This window comes from Mustela nivalis (assembly GCF_964662115.1).
Source record: "Mustela nivalis genome assembly, chromosome: 9".
Taxonomy (NCBI): domain Eukaryota; kingdom Metazoa; phylum Chordata; class Mammalia; order Carnivora; family Mustelidae; genus Mustela; species Mustela nivalis.
The window spans coordinates 28,706,431-28,721,247 of NC_139028.1; positions in this window are offsets into that span (position 1 = coordinate 28,706,431).

The window sequence follows — 14,817 nt, forward strand, 5'->3', positions numbered from 1 at the left end:
GGACAGTGGATAGAAAGGCCTTTCCTAGCCCATAAGTACCAGCCAGTTGTAAGATATTGCAAATCAGGCAATATTTGGGCAGAGGAGACTTGATGCAAAGCATAGTCAAAGACTGTGGGACATTTAATCTCATGGATTGTGCCCCAACCCTTCCAGGGCAGCTGTGTTGCAGAGCGGACCAAGGCCACCTGTTGGCTAAGCTCCCAGGAGTAACAGTCCTGCCCAGCCGCGCCCACCACCCCTCACTTTTGGCACTAAACAGATGTCCTGTCATGCACTGCTCTCCTGCCCTTCCTTGGCATGGCCTGCAGAGCAGGGCAGGGAAGCCGGAGCAGGTGGAGAGCAGGATGTGGGTGGAAGCCCTCTCCTCCCCATCTCCCCACTGCAGCCCTTGGAAAATCAGGGGAAGGAGGAGGTAGAGAAGAAGGAAGTCACATCTGGTTTGAGTGAGGTTCCCAGCAGGAAGAGTGGGGCCCTGGGATGCCATGGAAGATGGCCAGGCTGGGAGCCAGGGGAAGGAAGGGGCGCAGGGCAGGCTGGCATGGGCCCCGAGGCCAATCTGGGAGAAGAGAGGGAAAGTGGTTGGGGCAAGGGGAAAGCAAATAAACAGAATGGTTGAGACAATAATAATAAAGAAAGAAGTCATTAAAGTGAAAAATGGAGATTGTGTCACACCCAAGACAAACAGAAAATAAACGGCCAGTAGATGTACTCTGCTGATGTTTGGCTCCGAAGGGCAACAGACTCGGGATGCACGGGAGATGCGGCAGGAGACCAGGGCTGCACCAGCAGCTGGCGAGCAGGTGGACAGGAGCCCCGGCCAGAGGGGCCCTTGCAGCTGGAGGAAAGCCAACCCCTCCTCCAGCCTCAGGAGAGCCCCCACTCCCTGCCTTTTCCCACCACAGCACCTGCATGCCCAGGGAGGGAGAAGTCAGGGAGAGGGCATCCTTCCCTGGGCCAGGCTCACTCCCTCTGCCAGGGCAGCACACCCTTCCTCCCAGCCACCATTCCCTGCTCCCTGTGAGAGGCATCTGGAATCTCTCAATGTTTAGATGGAGTGAGTTCTTCAAGAGGCCTCAAGGAGATTCACCTTTTTACCAGTTGGTCAACAGCTTGCCTCCATGGTCATTTCCATGACTCTTTGGGGGACTCAGAGTTTTCCTTCCCTGCCTCTCAGGCTTCTGAGTGGACCTTTGACCTGTACCAGTGTGAAGGTCGGGGAGGTCCGTGAGGAGGATAGTCACTCCCTCCTTTACTCAATCATGGATTTTGTGTGACTGGCATTTGGCACCTCTGGGACTGCAAAGACACGTAAGACACTGTTCTTCCCTTAAAGATACTTACCAAGCCAAGGATAAAGGAATGAATACTTTCTGAGCATCCATTTTATCACAGGTGTCTTCAAATGGTCTATTTTATTTATTCTTCAAAGGAACTGTGTTTGATAGACATTATTCCTTCATTATTACAGAGAAGGGGCCAAGGTCACCTGCGATTCAATGCTTTTTCTATGGTTGCAAAGCCAGGAAAGGGGTCATCTGTAGTCAGACCTAGGTTCATCGGGTCCCCCAAGCCAAGCCCACTGTTATTTGGCTGTCACCGTAAATAACCATAGGTGGAAGAGAACTTGACAACGGCCACATAAAACCACACGCTCTCCAAAGAGACAAGAAAGGGGTCTCCCGCCTCCCATCCAGCCCTGCTCCCTGCCCCCTTAATTGGAACCAAACTGCATCTTTCTGTTCTGTGCCCCAGCAGGGAGGACTAAGCACATCCCATCCCCAGCCAGGGCCAAGTGCCTACAGGTGTCTGAGGAATGCTAATGGCCATGAATGGGGGGGGGGGCGGTCCGCACTAGGCTCTTCCATGGCATTTGCTTCCCATTAAGCCCTCTCCCCTTCCTCTGCAGACCCTCCCTCCCCCTCCGGCAACATGCAGCTTTCATGAGCCAATTACCATGGCCAGGTTTTTCTGTTCCTTGGAAGCCACTGGCACCACTAACAAGACCCAGATGTAGCACGGCAAGCCCCCGCTGTCCACTTCAGAGCAGGGGCCCTTCATGCCCTGAAGGACCCCAAGGAGACAGAAGGAAGGTTGCAGAGTCCAATTTCAGCCCCCAAAAGGAGGGGGAGGCCTCAGAGGGCAATAGGGTTAGGAGTGGTCTCCAGAAGATGAGCAGGGGAAGCCCACACCTTCCTGGGACTGTGGAGTCAAGATGACCTCAGGGACAGAGTCGGGGACCTGAGCAGGATGAACACAGATGGGGTTTGAGTGAAGGCACAGAGTATGGAGGGATGCCCAAAACCTTGAGTGAACAGGCATCCAAAGTCCAGGTAGCTTTATCCCAAAAAAAATGGGGGAAAATCTGCTCAGAAACTAGCCAAACAGGTTGAAACTTCATATTTTCCTACTCTCTGGGTCTCCTTGCTGACCTCCCCATATTCTCTCTGCCTCTTAAAGCTCTACTCCGCCCTTGGAGCCTTAGTGATCCATAAACATTCCCCGACACTTTTGCGCAAAATGAAGCTGTCCTTTCTCTTGGTCCCTGACCCACTGGTTGTGCTTCTTTGAGCCCAGTTTCACTCAGGGGACATAGCTGAATATGAATTTATTCTTATGGGTCTCCCTCAGAACTCCCAATATTTCTTCAATCTAAGAACAAATGTCTCCCATCAATTCTGTAAAACTGAACATTGCCATCCCCCCATTCTCTCCATTCTCCTTCTGCAAACCCTTGTAGGGGTCATTTGGACCGTCTTGTTCTGGCCTCTGTGCCTCTTAACTTCTTTCATATTTTCTCTCTCTTCATCTTTCTGTGGGGCATTTGGAGTAATTTCCTCTGCTCTGTCTTTCAGTTCACTGATTCTCTGTTCAGCTTTGTCTAATCTGCTGTTTGGCACATCTGGTGAGCTTTTATTTCCATGATTATCTTTTTCATTTCTAGAAAGTATTATTTATTTGTTTATCAATTTGCCCGTTCTCTTTCAAAATATCCTATCCTTTACGGTTTGTATTTCTTGTTCATCTTTTTTTTTTTTTAATTTTTTTTGAAGATTTTATTTCTTTATTTGACAGAGATCACAAGTAGGCAAAGAGGCAGGCAGAGAGAGAGACGGGGAGAAGCAGGCTCTCCGCTAAGCAGAGAGCCCGATGCGGGGCTCGATCCCAGGACTCTAGGATCACGACCTGAGCCAAAGGCAGAGGCTTAAACCTCTGAGCCACCCAGACACCCCTCTTGTTCATCTTTTTAACCATCTGAAACAGATAGCTTAAAGTTTCTCTATTTATATTAAAAAGTTAAAAATGTTCTCTATCTTACATTATTAGAATGCTAAACTAACTTGACATGTTTTCTGACTTTCCCTAATGACATATCACTTCCTCATGTGGTTTGCAATTTGTTTTATTGTCAGTACAACTTCAAAGGGGAGTATATTTTGCTGAGAGAATGCTGTTGCCCTGAAAACACGTTCTTCTAGAACAGTCTCATGATTCCTTCTCCTGATACACCATGAGTTTTACTCGTCTGGAACCTATTTTTACTTTAATTTCTCAGCCCAGGAATTCCAATAGTGAAAATTATGACACTGTAGTTATATTTGGTTTGGGCCTGGAGTTCCTATTTCTCACTAGAGAGCTTTTTTCTATTCAGAGCTTCTAATTGTCCTACCCTAAGCCTGTGAGTGATATTTTTCTAATTGTGATTTCTCTGAGGATGCCTTCCCTTCCAAGGTCCCAGCTTTTGCAGAGGTCTTCATTTTAGCTCCCTGTCTTTTATGATCTGTGAACTAGAGGTCAGGTCACCTACCCCCATTTCAGTATCAAAACCCTAGTCCCCCAGCACCTAGGGCTCTATCCAACCTCCTATCCCCTGTGGCCTGATCATCATGGCTTCAGCTTGTAGAACTTGCCACTCAGGCTTTTAGTTCTGTGTTTACCTCCCGGTAACATTTTCATTGTGTTCTGCATTCTAGTTCATGAGTTTTTGCAAACAGACCAAGCCTGTTGAATTCATCTTTGCTTCTCCCACAACACCTAGCTCAGTGCTGTGTCACAAGGTTGCTCATGTATCTGCTCAAACATACAAGACCCTTGGACTCCAACACGTGACCCTTTTATCTATGCAGAATCCCATGAGCCAGGTTGAGAGGAGGTGGTGTATGGGAGGAGGTCAGAGGAGGAGGAAGGCAGAAGTTAGACAAAGGTCTGGCCTAGGACACCACCCTGCATTTCTTCAAATTATTGTTTTGGTTTTTTTTCCTAGGACGTAATGTGGGTCATAAGTTGAGATTTAAACCAAGAGTAAGAGCTCGTTCTAGTCTCATCTCAAGTACTCATGAGTCAGGTGAACTTGGGAAAGTCACTTCCCCTTTCTGGAGCATCAGATTCTACATCTGTAAGCTGGAGGCAGGGGCTGGCCTGCCAGGGCCAGAGGCACTCCCTGCGGAGGGCTGTGTCTGTGTCTTAGGGAAGGAGGATAGAGTCTGTGGGTGTGATTAGTATCCCCTCCCCCAGCGGTGGGGTGATGATGAGCCTTGGGGGGGATCAGAGGGGAAAGCAGGTGACCCAGTGACCCAGCGCCTGAGTGCGCAGAAGCCCCATCTGCACCCCCTGCTTTAGGGGTTTCCTGAGCCTTGGACTAGGGACCCTGCATCTTAATGAGCCTCTTGAGCTGGTTCAGAAACAATGAATCAAATCCATCTGGAAGCTGCCCTCCGACCCAGCTAATGACTTGTTTATTGTCAGAGCAGCAGTGCGTCATATAAGGGAATTTCAAAGTGTCACTAATTGGCAGAGGGCCAGTAAATAGCACCATATAAATCTGAAGGCACTTCCACTCTGACTGAGGATTACAGACCAGATAGAGAAGAGGCCAAAGTAAGGAGGAGGAGGAGGAGGAGCTGCAGCTGGGAAAGGTGTTTGGCACAGGTGTGGCACCCTTGTCCGCAGCTGTGGTTTCTGCGCTGGGTCTCTGCTGCCCTGGGGAGATCGGAGGGTTTGTTCTGTCATCGAAGATAGGAAAGAAGAAGCCCCAGGATGGGTCGAGTGTCACCTTTGGTGATGCTGTCCTGCGTGTCCCCAACGCCAAGACTCTGGACTATGGGAGAAGATGCCCTCTTTCTGAGAAAAGGACTGAGGATCTCATTCCGTGGACTATTCATGGGTTCTGTGGACATGAAATTTAAGGCCCCATTACCCATAACATGGAAATGTTCTACTCACAGAAGAACCTCAGCCAGACCCTTTCTCCAGTGGGCCTCTTGGTGACGGAGTAAGGAGGACCAGGATCGAACCATCAATGGGATGAAAAGGAGCCTGGTCTCACTCAGTGTAACCCGTGGTCTCCTGCCAGGAGCAAGACCAGAAGACAGGCCAGAAACAGGTGGTCAGTGAGGGCAATGGATATTCCTCCCATATCCACCCACCTCCCATCAGACACACATTCCTGCCGCCTGTCCCTCATTCATCTACAGATTTAAGCCCATGGAGCATTTGGAGAAGAGGAAAGCAAGAGTGAAGGAGAAAGGAGGGAAAGCAGAAAGGGGGTGTGAAATGCAGGTTGGAAGGGAAGATATGAGGTCAGGATTTCAGCAGGGCATTGCCCTGCTCACAGGTGGGTGCCCCAGACAGGCCTCCACCGGTCACACCTCAAGCACTGGCCCCATGTCCCCTTGGCAGGCGGGGTGGATTCAGGCAGCTTTGCCTTGAGGTATCGCTGGAGAGCGGTGGTGGAAAGGGACCAAGGGCTGAACCCTTAGGGTAAGGAGCACTGAAGCGAGGCCCAGCCTAATGCTGGCTGCGTTTATGACCTACGACATCAAGAAGCCACGTAGGGAATGGTAGAAAGGCAAAATCTGTATGCGATTGAACTGACAGGAAGTCCAAGGTTGCATATGGTCTCAAAATGAGAGCTAGCACTGCCCAAATGTACTCAGCATCCAACAGGGGCCTTTAGTACCACCTAGCTGATCTTTCACAGGTGGGTTCCATGATTGCAACCCTTATTTTATAGATGGAAAACTGAGGCTCAAAGAATCAGGACATATCGGGACCTGTCTGGGAGGTCCTAAGGCCTAAGAGCTACTCCCCACCTCCCTCCTTCCCTCACCTTCACAAGCATGGGGGAGAGCTTCTCAGATTCCAGGCACTGGGTTGGGAATTCTAGAACTTGTATGAGCCTTGCCCTATGTCCTCAAGTGGCTTCGAAGCGTATAGCCAGGACTGGCACCCAAATGGCTAAGGATAACATAAAACAAGATCAGAGAAAGAATTAGAAAAGGGGATCAAGTGTGAGGGCATGGGTGGATTCTGACTAGGTGGGAACAGGAGGGCTTCCCGGAGGTGGAGGCAGGATCTGGGCTAAGCCTTGAGGAAACACAAAGCCAACAAGGGCAGCTGGCAGTGAGAGGGTTCACTAAGGCGGCCTCCAGAGTATGTGGTTGCTGTTCCTCTGAGCCCTGGCATAGTACAGCACAGGGTACCCACTGACACCGAGGGCCTGTGTCCAGTGCCCGGAGGAGCCGCCGGGACAAGACGCTTAGATAAAAAATAAAAATTAAAAAAAAAAACCCACTGAGGAAATTACTCCACACAGGTCCCCAGGACCTCCCAGGGCCCTAGACCCTGTATCCCCGGTGCTCACCTCTTTTCTCCTCTGTAAGAACCCCTCACAATGAGCCCTTTGCTTAACTCCAACAGCCAAGTATCTGGAATTAAGAAAGCTTGGGGAGTTTCTCTCCCACAATGTCTCCTTTTTTTTTTTTTTTTTTTTAAATTTTTAAAAAGATTTTATTTATTTATTTGACAGAAACAGCAAGAGAGGGAACACAAGCAGGGGGAGTGGGAGAGGGAGAAGCAGGGTCCCCACAGAGCAGGGAGCCCGATGAAGGGCTCCATCCCAGGACCCTGGGATCATGACCCAAGCCGAAGGCAGACGCTTAACGACTGAGTCACCCAGGCGCCCCTCACTATGTCTCCTTTTTAATTTTTCTAACATTTCAATTTTGAACGTTATTAATTCTTTAAAATAGGTTTTATATGAGGTAGGCATAGAACAAAAGAGGCAAAAGGACATACGATGGAAATCATCCCTCCCATCCCACGTCTCACCCTGAGCTCCCCTTCCTGCTCCCGGGATAACCAATATTCCCAGTGCCTGTGGATCCTCTCAGAGACTGCCTCCCAGCATGTCTTCTTTAGAAGACAAATAACTTTTCTGTTGAAACCAACTTCCGGGTTCTGGGACTTCCCTGCGTGGGAGCAAGAGGGGGAAATACATTCATTCCCGGCGCATGTAGAATAGCAGCAAAATCCTCCCTGGGACTCCACAGACACATGCCCGAGCCTTGTCCTTGGGATAACAGCTACCTTGTGTGCCTGACGTCCATTCTCTCTTGTGATGCTCACGGCAACCTTATGGGCCATGTTACTCCATTTCCGGATGTAGAAACTGAGGCTCCGAGAGGTTCAGAAACATCCCCCAGACACCCAGCCAGTAAGTGACAGTATCGGGATTTGAACCCAGGCCTGTCTGACAGCACATCTTTAACTCTTTACCACCACCCATCTATTTCTAGGAAAAGGAGGTAGAACAGCACTTTGGATTTTGGAGACTGAAGTCTTGAGGGGGGCGGGGGGGAGTTAGGAAGCCATGCACATGAGAGCCTAAAGTCCAGTCTCCGCTTAGATGTCCTGGGAGAACACAAGTTTAACTGAGCAAATCTGAAGATCTGAATGGCTTCTTCTGTTCTGGGTTTTTTAGATTTTATTTATTTGTTAGAGAGAAAGAGAGAGAGCATAAGCAGAGAGAGCAGCTGGCAGAGGGAGAAGCAGGCCCCTCACTGAGCAGAGAGCCCAGTGCAGGACCCGATCCCAGGACCCTGGGATCACGACCTGAGCTGAAGGCCGATGCTTAACCCACTCAGCGGGCTACCCAGGCACCCCCCAGATTGGCTTTATTAAGCAATGCATGAATCAGACAGTACCCCATCTAGCTAGTGAAGGGGAGGTCTGAGGACCTGTACAAAATAGAAGGTTTTTATAGAAAGGAGGCTGGGCAAAAAAGTTATTAGCAGAAGAAAAGAAAGGATTTTTCTTGATCTGGCCGGGACCAGATCACCTTCCTTTGGTGGTGGTGGGGAGGTGGGTGGGCAGGGAGGTCTTAGTAGGTAAATTATTACCTCATCTTTGAGGCATGGAGAGGGTCCATGTGCAGATTACCTCATTGGTGCTGATCAGAAAATTCCTAACTGACTGGTTAAGACTTAGGATTCTAGGGAAGGTTGAAATGGCAATTACTTTAATTAAGCCTCAGTTTGGTGACTTGGCCTAAGCGACGCCATCTTGGGCCTGCGGTTTTCTTTCTTTTTTTTTTTTTTAAAGATTTTATTTATTTGTCAGATATATATAGAGAGAGTACACACAAGCAGGCAGAAAGGCAGGCAGAGGCAGCGAGAGAAGCAGGCTCCCTGCCGAGCAAGGAGCCCGATGAGGGACTCGATCCCAGGACCTTGGAATCATGACCTGAGCTGAAGGCAGCGGCTTAATCAACTGAGCCACCCAGGCCTCCCTGCGGTTTTCTTTTTAACACCACCTGCAAAGATCATCCCAAGTCTCCTCTTGAGATTTTTCTCACCCAGCTCAGGTTTTGCACTGAATTTTAGGGAGGAAAAGAGCTGTGACAAGGAATGGAACCTGGGCACACAGAGACATACCTTCTGGGCAAACTGAGCTTCCAGGTCTCCCGTGGGCAAATGCTGTGAGGAAAGAGATTTCTTTGCAAAGAAGGGCAGAGGCATCTTTTGGAGGTGTTGAGAGACCAACCCATCTCGGAGCTGATCCAAAAGTAGCTGCCTTCCGTGGGCCCTGAGAAGACCTAGCAAATTCTCCCCATGCCCCCAGCAAGGGAGAAATGCTCTGGTCACTCTAAGAACACAGGCAGTGCTTTCTAGAAGCCTCAGAGGAGCCTCTGTGCAGACGGGCTTCCAGGAGAAGCTCGGGCCATCACATGGAACAGAAATGATTGCACTAATAAGGAGAAAGGTGGTCTGCAGGAACGCTGCCTTGGCCCCAAGCCTCCAGTTAATGAGACTTCACAGGGAGAAAGAACCTCTAGGGTGAGTGGGGGAGGGGCCCAAAAGGCTGCAGAACAGCTGGAGGCCAGCAGTGGCTGAGGCTGTTTATTAGGGGACAAAGAAAGGACTTGGCTCCCCACACCCAGGTCAAACTCAAGGTATCCCGGGGAAGTGGCAGGGGAATTTATGAAGTGAGGAGGTGGCTGGTTGGACAGCTGGCTGCTGGCCCCCGCCCCAGCTCTATTGCCTCAAACCCTAAACCGTCCCAGAGAGCATTCAACCTTGATGAAGCAAGCTTCTTGCCAGCAAGTAGAGCAAATGCCCAGGATTCCCGTCCACCTTCTGGGAGATGATGCTGATGCAACAACACAGGTTGTAAAATGGGCTGGAAAGGGAGACGACAATGACCACTACTTCCTGTGTTCCTACAGAAGTCCGGAACCACCCACCGCACACCTCCCAGCTCTTTGCAGCTCAGACTCACAGATCTCCCCCAGCTCTGGACAGACAGCCTGAGCTACGGGACCGCCTCTGGTAGGGCTTGTGGTGGTCTCCTACTTCTGACGACATGCAAGTGGGCCCCAGTTTTGCAAGCACAAGGCAGGAACCGGCAGACCGCCCCCCAGTCCCACCCTGCAATTCTCAGATATAATGAGGGCCCTGAGCAGGCATGAAAGGAGAGGGTGAACTTTCTGGGACTGAGCAGGGGCGAATTCGGGCATCGCATTCTGGAACACTGGAAAGTATACAGGTGGGAGGAGAGACTTTATTTTATGTTCTAGGATGTAAATTCAGACACTTTAGTTATGTGGCCAGGTTTCCATGGAAACCAGATTCCTTTTCTAATGGAAGGAAGAGTGTGTGTGTGTGTGTGTGTTTGGGGGTAGAGCAGAAGATCCTGACAAGAATAGCAATATCTGCTTTGCCTATATTTTGCATTTACACCCCAGCACAGGCACCCTAATAGCTACACCAAATATGGGCACATTAGTCCTTCGGGACTAAAACCACAGCCCAACCTGGTCCTCTCTGGCCAAGTCCCCCCAGAGTGTAGCTTAATTGCCCCCGCAAGGGACCTGCTCTTCCCTCCACCTGCCAGCTTCTGTGCTCGGAAATACCCAGACACCCACCTCCCATTGCCAGTCCTTCCTAACGCGCCCCCCACCCTACTGCCCCCCCCAACATTTTGGCTACAGGAGCTCCCTCCGCCCTCAGCCTGACCTTGCTCCGTAGAGCCTGGGCCCCCGACCCCCAGCAGGGTGGCTAGAGCTGCTGCCAGCCCTATCCATCAGGCCAGCCCAACCTGCCCTCCCCACCAGCCCCCAGCACACCCAGCCTGTAAATGTCAGTGCTGCCGGCAGCCGGCCCACCGGGAGGGGCTCCCCGGGGTCTATCTGCCGCCAGTCCCCCCTGAGTTAGTCCCTTCGGTGTGACAGCTCCTGGGCAGACAAAAGTGATGATTCCTCCCTTCCCATCCTTCTTTTGTGGAGCCCACAGCCCCCTCCCACCTGGTGACCTGCTGGGACCCATGGAGACCAAAGCTTCCAGTCTAAGATAAAAAATGCCTGGCTATTGATCAAACACAATAAAGGGTCCATTTGCATGTTATTTACATAACCCCCCCTTGCCCAAATGGCCCAAAGGCCCTCATCCCCAGCCTCTTCTCCCCAGAGCCCCCCCAGCTTCTCCTCCCCTTCCATCCACCCCCACCCCCTCTGCAGAGTGGCCTTGACTCTATTTAAATTCCAGCTTCTGTTTCCTCCCGCCCCACCCCGCCCTCTGGGTCCCCGTGGATGGCCAGGGTCCGTCTGTGCAGGAGCTGGAGGACACGAGGACAGGCTGACGGTCCTGCAGCTGGGCTGTGTATTGGGCTCTGGCAGGAGTGAGGGGAGGGCAGCAGGGCAGGTCCAGAGGGTGGAGGAGGGCGAGGGGGCAGCAGAATGGTTGAGCGCCCCCGCGGCCACGGTTCACACGTGGTTTTTCTCTCCACCGTGTTCTCTGCTCCAAGCCTGTGGGTCCTGAGCCAGACGCTTCCAGGACAGTCACAAGTCTCAGCTGATACAGAAACCGCGGCATTTCTTACTGCAAAGGGAGCCCGCCTCAGCACCCTCCCAGGTCTGCTTGGCTTCTGGAGTGGATTTAAGCTCGTGCTGCTGCGTAGCCCATGCGTGGGGAACATCACAGGTGGGGACCCGAACTCCCGGGTCCGTTACTCAGGCTCCTCCCGTGTTCCCATCCCCCTTGAACCCCAGGTCCTCTCCGACAAGGAGGCAAAGGGACTACATAGGATATGCTGGTGTCTCCGTGTGTTGTCACCTCCCTTCCAGGTCCAGTAACACACGAGAGCTGCCCACATCCTGCCCCGTGAGTGTGCTCCTCCCACCAAGGCCACTGCCTACACCCTCCCCCACCCCCACCCCCCTCTCCCAGGACTGCACTAAGGAAGCTCACTGCCCTGGAACCCTGGCCAGCCAGGCACCAGAAGAGGGAGATGCCTCTGCGTCCAAAGCAAGTCGAATCTTGCCTCTTCTCATCTCTGGGTTGCCAGGAGCTAAGGGAAGTGGCACAGCCTGGGGACCAGAGAATGGCAGCCCTCCCCTTCTCTCTCCCTCTGACCACAGCAGAGGCCGCCTTGGAGAGACAGTGAGGTGGAGGGGAAGCTGACTTGGGCTGCTTGGCAGTGACCTCCAGGTCCCTGGAGGGAGGCCCCTCGCTCCCTGAGTGAGTACCACCCCACATCTCCGTGCCTCTGCTTCCCTCTTAAAATCGGGTGAAGGACGCCCTTCCAATGGCTGTGACGAGGACCACATGTGTTACCCATATGAAGCATGGACAGTGGGCTTGGCGCATAGTAGGCCCTCAGTGATGACAGCTGTGGTTATCTCAACTCCCGCCTGGCCTCCGAGGATGGATAGGGAGGGGAAGGGGAGGTTTGACTGAGGAATTTACACCTCATTTCACAATCTTTCTTCAGAAAAAGAAGTAGAAGGACCAAATTTTCAGGTGTCTAGCCCAGCCCCAAAGCCTCTGCCCCCCACCCCCTGGTTCTGCCTCTCAGTATGGCATAAGGGGAACGTGGGGTTTGGAACGCGTGTTCAAGTTCCAGCTGGAGCCGGCTGCGGGGCCTTGAGAAAGCAAATAATATGACCAAACCGTCCTTGGCTATGAAATCATGGCCTGTGGTAACTCTTACCTGGCAAGACCCTACACATGAGTGCACCTGAGGGACAGGAGACACCACCCCCCCACCCCGACCCAGGGCAAGTCGCCCCGCCTCTCGAATCCGCTCAGATAATGAATAGTCATATTTATTATAGTCAAGGTGAGGAGCAGGACCAGAGGACGCCAGGGTTTGGAGTCATTGTAGCTCTCACCGTGAGAGAAGAGGGAGCCCCTTCGATTCCCTGTTCCAACTCCTCCCCAGGCGAGCCAGGCCCAGAAAGGCAGGTCCCAGCTGTGAGGAGGCTGGAGGCCAACGGCTCACCAGAGAGGCATCTTGTGCCTTCCAGGGAGACAGAGGTGGATGGCTTTTCTTAGGCCTCAATAAAAATGCACAGTCACATGGCCCTGGGGTCACTAATGATGCTTCTGTCTCACATGCCCAGAGGCACACACACTTGGCCAAGGGCCTTGCACAGAGGTGCTTGTCACTGTGCCTTGTGCATACATGCGAACCCAAGCCGTCCGCCCCACTGCTGGGCCGAGCAGCCGGTCATCCCCGGCTCCCAAGATCCAGGCTGGGCCCCAGAGTCCAGAGCACCCTAACTTCTGCTCTGCAGAGCCAGTGAAAGATCCCCCAGCCCCACTCTTGCTCTCAGAACAATGGAAGGTCTCTAATCTGGAAGGAAAAGCCAACACAGCTCTCCTCTTGTCCCCAGGCTTCCTCGAATTGGGGCCATGGGCCCTGGCTCCTGTTTTCAATACAAATATTCAATTAAACTTTCCTGAAGGTTCCAGTAATTGGGGCCCGAAGCAGGAGTTTCCCACAGAGACAGTGAGATCTAAAGACAGTGAGGCCCAGGAGGGGCAGACAGAGAGTTGTAGCAGCAAGGGAGAGCAGGTGGAGAAAGACCTCCCATCCCCCCCACCTCCTCCCCAGGGGACTTCAGATTTGTCCTAACCGGCAAGAAACACTTTTCTAGAACCCAGTTTCCTCTGAACTGGCCTGACACACATTGCTGCAGGTAATAATCTCTTCTTTTCTTGCAGTTGCTTTTCTGGAGTACCTCAAAAGCAGAGGAATTCTCCTATCCCTGTGACAAAACTGAGACCCCAGAGGGTCCAAGGTCACCCTGCAAGTTAGGGCCTGAGCCTGACCAGCCTCCAGGGCCTTCCAGATGATTTCCACCCCACCCCGTTGGCTCCAGTCAAGGATAGAGCGTGGGGAGCTGGGTTTCCAGCCCTGGCCCCACGGCTGACCTGCTGTAACACAAAGGAAAGACATTTCCCTCCTCTGACAACTTCCAGGAATCAGTTTCCTCTGTCAGAAAAGACCCAAGACCCAAGATTCAAGAAGAGAAACCCAGGACAAGGTGATTTTGAGAACATAGGGAAGAAGTGATGGTTAGTGGTTTTCGTTTCTTTCCTTCCTCCCTCCCTCTCCTTCCTTCTTTCTTTCTTCCTTCTTTCTCTCCTTCCTTCCTTCCTTTCTCTTTCTCTTTCTTTTTCTCTCTCTTTCTTTCCCTTTTTTTCCTTCCTTCTTTCTTTCTCTGTCTTTCTTTCTTTCTTCCTTCCTTTCATTTTTGGTTCCATCTTAAGAAGTCCAGTTACCAGCCAGACTGGGGGTGGGGGGAGGGGGGAGACTAAAGAAGGAGCCCAGCTGGCCCTCCTAATTACAAACCCTAAAACCCTCTTGACAGATCTGCCTGACAGTGTGGGATTGACTCCTCTTATCCCAGCCCTGGCTGCACCTGGAGGTCTCTGCTCATGACCTCTAGACGAAGGACAAGGTTGACTGGAAAAGGAAGAGGGGAGGGGAGGGGCCAAGAGCCCCCTCATCAAAGTGGAAGAGAGACAGACTCCCGGACAGCAGGCTGGAGCTGTGGGGAGCAGCATCCTGGCATGGGGCCACAAAAGGAAAGGAGGGACTTCGGCGCTGGGTAGTAGGTAGATTTCACTTAAACTTTTCTTGGTTTGCTAGCTCTCTGGAACTTCTCCAAAGACTCATCTATAAGCCGGTCCCCAGGATGCTGGGTCAGCATCTCCAGATCCAGCAACCCCAAGTTTCAGTCCATCCCAAAGATGTTCAACCATCGTGACCAGAGCAGATCCAAGGCCTCCAGCCAGATGAGTAGAGGATGCTGCACCAGAGCCAAAAGTCAATGTGTGAAGTCTGTTTGGGGAGAGGGAGAGGAGATTGGGAGACGCTCCCCATGGCAGGGAGCCCGGGAGGCCAGGGCTGAGCCAGGAGCTTCCAAGGGAGTCTGGCCTGGGGATTTACGAGTCTCTTGTTTCCATTAAAAGAGACTCTAGGCCTGAAGTGCTCTGGAGAGGATCATCACCCAGAGCCAAGACACAAGGCAGAAAGAAAGCTGACTTTCTGGAGAGTCACTGTCCTGTCCCCTCTGAGGCCAGATTCAGGGCTCCCTGACCCCTTGTCCGAGGCTGGGGCTCAGAATCTCCTTCTATGACTTGGGACAAAGGACATGCAGAAGAGAGGGAAAAGTCCTTGAACCCGAGAAGGAGCTTCAGGTTCTTGAAAAGTGGGAGTGAGGGTCAGATGTGCCAAGATTCTCGGGCCACC